Source organism: Apteryx rowi, unplaced genomic scaffold (assembly GCF_003343035.1).
Source record: "Apteryx rowi isolate R43461 unplaced genomic scaffold, aptRow1 scaffold_69, whole genome shotgun sequence".
Taxonomy (NCBI): Eukaryota; Metazoa; Chordata; class Aves; order Apterygiformes; family Apterygidae; genus Apteryx; species Apteryx rowi.
Genome location: NW_020450971.1, coordinates 653314 through 662877, shown reverse-complemented (window position 1 = coordinate 662877; position 9564 = coordinate 653314).

Genomic DNA, 9564 nt, shown 5'->3' with positions numbered 1-9564 from the left:
AATGGAACATGTCTCCTGCCCTTCAAGAACGAGTTTGAAGACTGGTATTACCAGCTGTAGGGTGCTAGGGACAAGCCTCTGTGTCAGCAGAGATCAACAGCTCCTGAGTGGTATTCTCCAAATCATCACAGTGAGCTGTAGGATTTCAAAGATAATTGATCGGAATATGTACATTGAGATTGATTCAAATTAGTCTTGTATTTCAACAAAATATGTTGATTGTCTATAAATATCAGTGCAACCAAGAAGAAGGTCTTGATTTCTCACATGTGGTTTCTGGACCTTACACAACATCTCATCTTTGTGTTTTTTCACTAAAACCTTATTAATTAGAGCCTACTTCGTTGGGACTGTATGCTTGGCTGGTCTTCAAACAAGCTAGCAGTAAACAAGACCTTCCTGCTGATTACAGCATGACTCTGTGCTAATATCCTAATAAAATCATCCAAGCAGAATAAAGGCTAGTAAAAGGATTTCACAAAGCTCTAGAATTTTTGTGGGGTTGCTCTACAGGCTTATTAAAGTAGCAGTGGCTGCAGAGAGCAATTATATCCCCCTTGTTTTGCCCTATCTGCCTAAACTTGAAAAATCCCTGAGCAAAGGTGTGTCATCAAGAAAAGAAATGCATAAGTGTTGTAATCTCCACGGGATTAAAAAAAATAACTCTGTGTGTGTGTGTGTTATGAAAGATGAACAAATCTGCATTGTTGAATGCGATGCTGTTTCAATGGCAACTGAAGCTGGAAGATGCAAGACCTTGAACTACAAAAATAGTTGTGGAAGCAAATGTGTAATGTGACACAAAAGGATTAGTGGGAGTGAGAGTAAGGTTAAACTGCTCTTTAAAATGCAGCGTGGGACGCAGTCATGCTCAAAAGAACTAGACTCAAATATAATCACTGCTTCTTCATTTAAATGATGGACCCCATACTTGCAGTTGAACAGAATAGCTCATCTCTGAGCAGAGGAAAACCGTATTTATCAGGTTAGCAGTTAGAGCCCTGAACAGGGATGGGTAGCATTGAAAAAAGGCCCTAAAGCTTGAAGATGCTCAGAACAGCTGCAGTGACCTACAGATAACTATAGCTTAGAGCCACTGCCAGCCATTTCTTTTCCTATATAGAGAAAAAAATGTGGGGATTTGAGCATTGATCTCCAAAGGTAGGAGAGGAAGAACTTTCAGGCTGTGCATCAGCCAGCRAAGCAAGAGATCAGCTGTGAGCGCTGAAAGCAGGTGTGGTGGTGTGATATGGAGCTGCTTTGTCAGGCAGAGAAGTATCTCACCACCTCTTTGAAAGTTTTTCACTGAGCTGCACACTCCCTGGCTGCCATCGATTAGCTCAGGATTGTCCCAAAGACAGAGCAGTGCCCTCCTGATAACATTTTCAGGGAAACTACACTGGAACAGATCCATGGGCACTTCATGATGGGAGTTCACGATGTAAATATGTGGCGCTAAAGGGCACCTCTCATTTAAGCTAAAGGAGGATGTCTATTAATGTTTGCAAGGAGAGATGTTGCCACCCAGCAGGTAAGTTCAGACTCCATCTAGGAGGGGTAACTCAGACGCACTAGCTGTCCTACTGCCACAGATCAAAAAGTAAGGACAGGGAAACAAGAGCTTTTCCGTGATCCTTCTAACCTCTAAGCTATCCTTTTGACCCAAAAGCAGGGTTTTGCCCTCTCTGCCTACTGCCTCTCCTTCCTGTACTGCCCAGGAAGAATTTCGAGCTGTGGCTTCTCTGGAGAACAGATGCTACATAGAAGTTCAGTCCTGTGACTCCCAAGGCAGCTATATCTGATTGTATGAAGACACAGCAAGTTTCAGCAAGTTAAATCTGTTTCTAATTCTGTATTTGAAAATGAGCTTAAATGCCAGCGGTGATGTAATGTTCATTTACATTTAGATTCTGTTTCTATTTATTTTTATTCCTATTAACTGAATCTAGGTTCTAGCAGTTTGTTTTTTTTTACCCATCTAGGCTCTTTTTGATATGAACAGCTCATTTTTTACTTAAAGCTTGCCAAATTTCATGCCTTATTGATTCAATAAATGAAGAAGAATGACAGATAGAAAGAGAAATGGATGTTTCCTCCCCTTGGGAAGGCTTATAAATTTCACAGGATCTGTTTCCGTAGGAAATGTTTTCTCTGATTGCCACTATAATGGCTCTGGAAGGAAGTTAGAGGGTATCATTCACTTCAGGTTTGCCCTGGATGCACATAGCCGGAGAGTTGCTTTGGTTTTAAGATATCTCCTGCATCATATGTTCCATAAACATGAGCTGCCTGTATGTGAAAGATGGCTTAAAACATAACTGCAAGCTCTCATCGGCACCCTCTCTCTTTGTGGCTCTGCTCTTGGTGCTGCTGTGTGTTGCATCTGTCTGACACTCCAAAGGGCCGTCTTGGAGGTAGGAGCTACCAAAGCATACTGCAACTAGTTGGGTCCTCTTTGGCGATTAGGCATACTTCAAATGCAAGAATTCAAGTGGTTTCTCAGCTGCTTCATACCCACAGAGCATGAGGCAAAGACAAAGGGGCCAGGACAGAAATCACTAGAAGATTAAACCCAGGATTTGTGACTCTGAAGTGTAGGACAGAGGATTGAGGCAATCAGGGACCCACACATCCTACAGTGCAGGGGAAAGTCTGGCTCTTTCCCCACACTCTAACTCTGATCCCAGCTGGACTTATGGTAAAAAGACATTCCCCTTCTTCCTATACATGAGTGCTTCTGAGCTTTGGGCTCGTTATACTCCCAGAAAGATCAGGGAGATTTATCTTTAGAAGAAACAGAAATGATAAAAGCTAGGGTCATCAGCAAGATTTCTCCAAGTACTTGCTCCCATAAATATCCACTGGGATGACAGAGTTCCCTAACGGGATGGTGTGCAAAGAGTTGCCAGAGTAATCAGTTTTCTACTGGGCTACACAAGACATTTGATATCTCTCAAAACTATTATTTCAGGCTTTCCACAGGCGCAGGCACACTGGTTACACTGGATTCGCCTACTCACAATTTTTTTCAGAACAGAGAGGTTTACAAGAGTCCTATTTTTTAATTTAAGATCCTGAGATAATTGCATGAATTCAGGAGGCAGGAGACTCATTGTGCTGTGACTCAATCCAGGCAGGCATGCAAGTGAGAGAATAGGCAAGCCATAGCTAATAAGAAAGCTCTTTTTTGTACACAAAAAGTTACATTAAACTAATATTAGATTGGCTGCAAATTGAAGAACTCTGCAGTCAGAAAAGAGGAGAATGGAGGTTGATTTTACAAATTTAATTAGCCCTTTTGCCCATGCACATTGATATACCCTTTAATTACCTGATCACATCTTCTTCCAGAGAACTCCTGTCTTGAGGTCACATATTGTTACCAGCTTTATGTTTCATTAATTTACTTTTTAAGAGAGCACACAAACTGGATGTAGCAATTGCCTTCCACTGGTTTTTGTGTTATGGTGAACTGTTCTTACAGTACAGGGCTGTAGGGAATGTGCATACCATATACAACGTAACCTGTCCTACAGATTTCCACAAGCCTAGCAGAGGCGGTACTACTTCCTTTAACTTATTAGCAAGGTTTCATGATACAAGTGGTCTCAGAAACCCTGGTCTCCTCAAGGAACCCCCTTTGCTCATAATCAGGAAAATTGCTGTGCAATTACTTTTGTGCTGGGCAGTTCAAATTTCTCAGATGCAATGAGACATATTTACCGAGGGTGTAGGCCGAAGGAGCTCCTGCTGACTTTGGAAACCCATGAACCAGGGTGAAATCTGATCCTTGAAACAGATTCAGTCAGATTCACAGGCTGGAATTCATAAAGTCCTGAAAGATACTTTTTTTGTGAAGCTTTTATTTCCTCACAGTTATTTGATTACAGTCGTATCATTCCTCAAGTTACCTGCCTCTTCATTTTCCCCTTTCCTCTCTCGCTGCCCTCCCCATCAGGACTAACAAGAGCACCTGGGAGAATAAGAGGCCTCTAAAAAGTCCAGTACCCTCTAAAAATCCAGCTCAGCAGAAGTCCCCTCCCTGTTCCTGGTGCCTGCTGCTCTGACGACTATGCGAACGAGGACAGTCATGATCATTGATCAACGTGACGGGAGACGCGATTTGAAACTTTGTGCACTACATGCTGGTCTGAGACATACTTCCTTTTGCCACTACGTAGGTACTGAGTACTTCAAAATAGCTGCTACTCTCTTCTTCTTCTTGTGTCATATATTCTAGTCCTGAGATGGAGTGGGAAACTGCCTCTGTCCAGGACAGGAAGCCTTCACAGGAGTGGAAGCAGCGTTACGCTCCTTATCTCAGCCTTCTTGGCTGTTGTTGACCAGCATATCTCACAGCTGGTTGGTAGGAATAGGTGTCGGAGCAGCTTCGCTTCTAGGGATTGCCTTCTTTTTGCCTACTTCAACGCAAACTGGAGAAAATCAATTGTCTCCCTTTGGTCCTTGCAGATACTCTGTCAGAAGGAACTTTGCCTTTCATTTGGTGCTCATCTTTGCAGACAAAACAACGAAAAGGACCATGTCTTTCCTGCGCCAAGGGCCAAATGCAAATAGAGTGGCATGAATGTGTCTGAGGAAAGGCCAGGTATGTGGAACAGCAAAGCAAGTGGCAAGCAAAGACATCTGATTTATGCAAGAGTCGCTGGAACCGATTCTCTTCTCTTCCCAGCTCCGCACTTTTTAGAAATGGCCCCTTTGCTTTAGCTAATGCTGAGTCCAGAATAGAGTATAATGAGTTCTAGCACTGTCAGATGACAGACCTTAAATGTTTTCCCAGCCTTTTAACAGGCACGGACAGACTTCTAGCCTTTTTGGCTGGAGCTTTGATTAAACTCTTGCTAAAGTTTCCCTTGGTTGATATGTTCCCTTTCAGGCAAAGGTGAAGAGTAGGGAGAAAAGAAAATGCTCTGTCCGCGAGCGTGTAGGCTCCCACCTCCATCCCTAATAAYGCCGGGGAGACCTAAGCAACTTGCTGCCTCTCCGGGCTCAGTGTCTTGGCTGGCTGGGGCATGTGGCTTATGAAATGCCTTGCTTAGCGAGGGCGCTAAGCGAGATGACTGACAGCCTTTCCGTGCCAGAAGACCAAACCGGCTCAATCCACGGCAGGGAGCTTTCAAGCCTTAACAAGAGCAGAGTCTCCACTGCTCGCAGCAGCCCATTAGTGGTTTTCTGCTTTTGAATCTAAGTTTAGGATGTACCATTAGGATCCCAGATAACCTTATCAGAGATGTCGAAAGGAGTTAGCAAGAAACTCTTGCTGTTTGATTCCCTCCTGACCTCAGAATGAAAAAAAAAGAAAAAAGAAAGGAAGATGCAGCTAGAGTGGAAAATATTACCGCAGCCTCTAAAGGAGCATTAACAAGCATTAGGGATTGATTAGTAGGTACTAGATGGCGGTATGTTAATAACAGAATATCAGTGACTATCAGGCGCTACATGATAGGTGAAATGTCTGATCACAACGTGATAGGGAATCCATCGAAGGGAAGTGTTTCAAATTGCCTGCAGATTGTAATTAGCTTCCTCCCTGCCTTTTTTTCCTCTTCTTTCCTGCCCACGTTCTGATGTGCCACTCTCGCTACTTACGCAATTTTTTCTGTCAGGATTCAAGAGCAAAATGAAGCCATTTCTGATCTTTCGCCATGACTAGTGGTTCCTGAATCTTGTTAATGTTGTCAGATCATATCAGAAAAGTGACACAGACGTCTGCATCAGCCTCTGCCTGACGCATCTGCCACTGCACAGAAACATGGGGACAGAAGGATGTGGCATCTCTGCCTATTATCTTTAGCTAGCGCAAGTCATGGCACAGAAGATCTGTTAAAATTTTCCCATACACGCGACTTCCAGGACTTACACAGCGCTCTAAAATAGCACAGAGAGGAAAAGCAACAGTTAATTTTATTTGCAATTAAAGGTGTCGTCTTTCAGACAGTCATCAATTAAAAATGCAACTGCTGCTCCATTGCAGTCTGCCACAGAGCAACAGGGACTGAGCACTGCTTGGCTGCAGTCGCAGTGCACATGAGAATGCCGTTAGTATTTAATTTTAATTACCTGACAGGCTAGGTGTTACTACCTCATCCTCATTTCACCATGCAGCCATACCTGTAACCTAGATTTCAACATAACTAGTGCCCAGTTCTCTTCTCGCTACCGTGTTGTATATACAGAGTACTTCCATTAAGCTCAGCAGAGCTTCACTGATGCAAAACTAGAGTAACAGGAGGATTAGGCTGTCGAGCCGAGACAAGTAACAGGCTCTCAGCCTAAGCCTTTGCTTGCTCTTTTTTTAAAAATCTGCTTATCTTCATTATTATCAACTAATCCAAGACTACTGATCTTAATTTTTAAGTGTATAAGAGGTCTCAACATTAGGAGTTGGCCTTAAGAGTCTGGGTTACCCCTCACTTTGCTTACAGGATGGGATATCTCTTGCTTCTTACCTCCCATCCGTGTGTTTGGGAGTTTTAATGATCCAGTGGAGACATTCAAAGGTAGCAGGATGATGAAGGAAGAAGCAGGAAGAAAAGTTGGGAATGTGGATAAGGGTCTCTTAGGTTGCTTATTGCTCTGCCTGCTTAATGGAACATTATGTGAGACTATCTAAGCTGCTGGGCTGCAACAGGCTCCTGTTAAAAGAGAAGGAAAGAAAAAAAAAGAACTGTTTTAGGACAACCTTTCAGACCTGAGATAGGTTCCCAGATATTTGCAGGGGAATTTGGTAATTAATGATAGTCATGAATATCTTAAGGATGAAGTTTCATCGAAAGGCAGATAAAAATAGTAAAGTCAGAATTTGTGCAGGGTGGAGCTTCTAAAGCATGCAAGGAATTGCTGGTACTTTCTCAGGAAGCAAGCAGCATGAATAACACTGCCCTTATCTTATTCCGTGAGAAATGAACTGATTTTCATGTAATTCCCTGCTATGACTATGTATATTTCTAGGGGGGAAAAAAAAACAGAGAAAATCAGTGGTTTTTTTATTTTGCACTGAAACACATAATGAAAGCACTGAAGATTAGCAGTCAGAGACATTCTGAAAAAACCTGATTCTCCTACGTCTGAGAACAGAAATAGCATAACCTTACCTGCACATATTATGCTGGTGTAAGGCAGCAGATACAGCTATCGAAATGTCTGCACGCATTGCAAGTGTCTCTCTTCACTGTCATCCTGCCAGAGCTACAGCTGAGACTTCAGGAGAGAATAAGTCCAAAACAGCGTCTCACGTTTGCCTCTCCCATTCCTCGCCTGGGATCCTGCCGGCAGCCTTTCAGCCGCCTGAGATACTTGTTTCTCGATGGTCAGTGAACCTTGACAAAGCATTAGGACAGGTCCTTACAACAAAGCACTTCATCCTCAAACAGCAACAGGGCTGATGTTCACTCATCTGCCAAGCCAAGAGTGTCTGGTGACATGACAAAGTAGATTCATTTGACTTCATGAGAAAAGACTGTGGCACGATTAGCAAAGTGCTTGGATCCTAATGCAGTAAGGATAACATGGCACAAAACTGTAACAGGTCCAAAACCAACCTGTTAAGCAGCCTAGTTGTGCTGGGATGGAAGGCTTCTTGGCAAACCCTGCTTTTCAGGAGCTCGGACCCCTCCTTTGAAAGCCAAACCCATGCCCCGACAATGACTCCCGGTAACATTATTTCTCAGGATGATACAGTCTAGAGCAATAGGGAAGAGCAAGGCCAGGCCGGGCGATTTTACAGGTCTAACAAGTGTAAGCATGTATTGATGTCCTGGGTGACCAAGCTTGGGATGATGTGCTTGGGAAAGGAGGAGAATTATCCCTTTGTAGCTGTGAAAAATACTACAGGAAACAAGGTAGCTGAGGAAAGAGGTGTCAAATGGCAGGGATGCTGCCTCCTAGCAAAGCATGGGGGATCACTAATTTCCGCTTAAGCAAAGCCTTGCGCAGAGGCTGTCTTCCTCCACTTCCCCTTGATGTCTCTCTCCTTGTTATCCTCTTGCCTCTTCATCACTGCAAGGACTTGCACTAAGGTGCAAGYGGATGTTCTGTCTACCCGTGGCACCAACAGCTTGTAGCTAAGAAACGAGAAGCTCGGAGCGGCACCTTAAAATACAGGGTGATTTTGATAAACGTTAAATTTTTTTTAGAGGGCAGTGTGCTTGTTTATAGAGGCAGCAGATCTTTTCCCTGTGAGCAGAAAGTGAAGTATCAATTAAAATTTTTAATTGTGTGACAAATGAACATGAATGCCTCCGTCCCCCCTGCTTCATTTTAGGAAAAAAGACTGACTAGGAAAATAATTAAGTGGTTGCTTAACTTTATGCATAAAAGCAGCTTCATTTAATTTCAAGACAATTCCTGCAGCTTCCTATTGAAAGCATCAGCAGAAGGGCGAGCAACGAAATCTCCATAAAAACACTGTTAATCTTGAGAAGACCTTGAGTGGCGTCTGCATTTGCTAATGGAGCCTTTCATCGCCCTTTTCTTTTCACAGCCTCATTCCTGTGAGGAGCACTTTTGCTCGCATGCCAGCAAAAATACAATAATTCAGGAAGAACCATGAACCTTCCTTGAACTAGTGATCTGTGACTCCCACTGAACAGAGATGGAAATGGAATGGGTTTCACGAATTTGGCTTTGGCTCAGCAGTGCAGTGGGAATACAGACCTGTGCCAGCCAGTAACCCACATCAGAGGCCCATCCGACTTCTTTGATGTGTGCTAGGTACGTTTTAAGAAAGCTGTGATAAGTTATATGAGATTGCTCTAGGTCTACAGTAAAGCGTCATCCATGATCAGCATCATGTGACTTTTTGCAAAGGAAGAAACAAACTTACACTCACTCATCATCAAGGAAAGAAAGAAAATTTTCATATAATTAGACTTAAGGTCACATCAGAGACAACAGGTAACTCTGTACTGTATTTTGGGTGTGAGTTCGCATCTGTGCTTGAGCCCAAAGTCCCCTTTTCCCACATTTTGCATTTGAACCTGCACTCAAGCACAGCCTTTGGTAAACTTTGGGGCATGCCGAGGATGAGCGTTTGGGCTCGTGCTGTTGATTAGCGTGTTTGAAACAGGAGAGTGGGCCAGGCTGAGCACTCTGGTGAGCGTTACGTTACGTATTCCTCTGGCCCTGGCAGCGTCTTTACATGGCCAAGACTGGCCCGAGTCACTGGGGCTTTCAGGAAGGGCCCAACACAGCAGATGGAAGAGTAAATGAGCTTGGCCCACTAAACAGCCTGGGGGTATGTAGAGTAAGTGTGGGGACATGGGAGGTTTTAGCATTTAAAAAACAAAATGCGAAACAATTTAGATTTACATCCAGACAGGCTGATGTAACCTCAAACAAATCACGCGGCTCTTTTTCATGTCCTGTCCTGCGCAAATCAAACCTTCTGGGGACAGATAACCCTGAAAGTCCTTCCTCCCTCTTGCACTTGGCCAGTCCTGTCTGACTTGTCAGACCTAGCAAATACTGCTCCCTGGCAGCTGCGTGGGTGGCTGCTGGTGGAGAGATGGGGCAGGTGGAGAGATTGCGGAGCCCCAGGTGCAGATA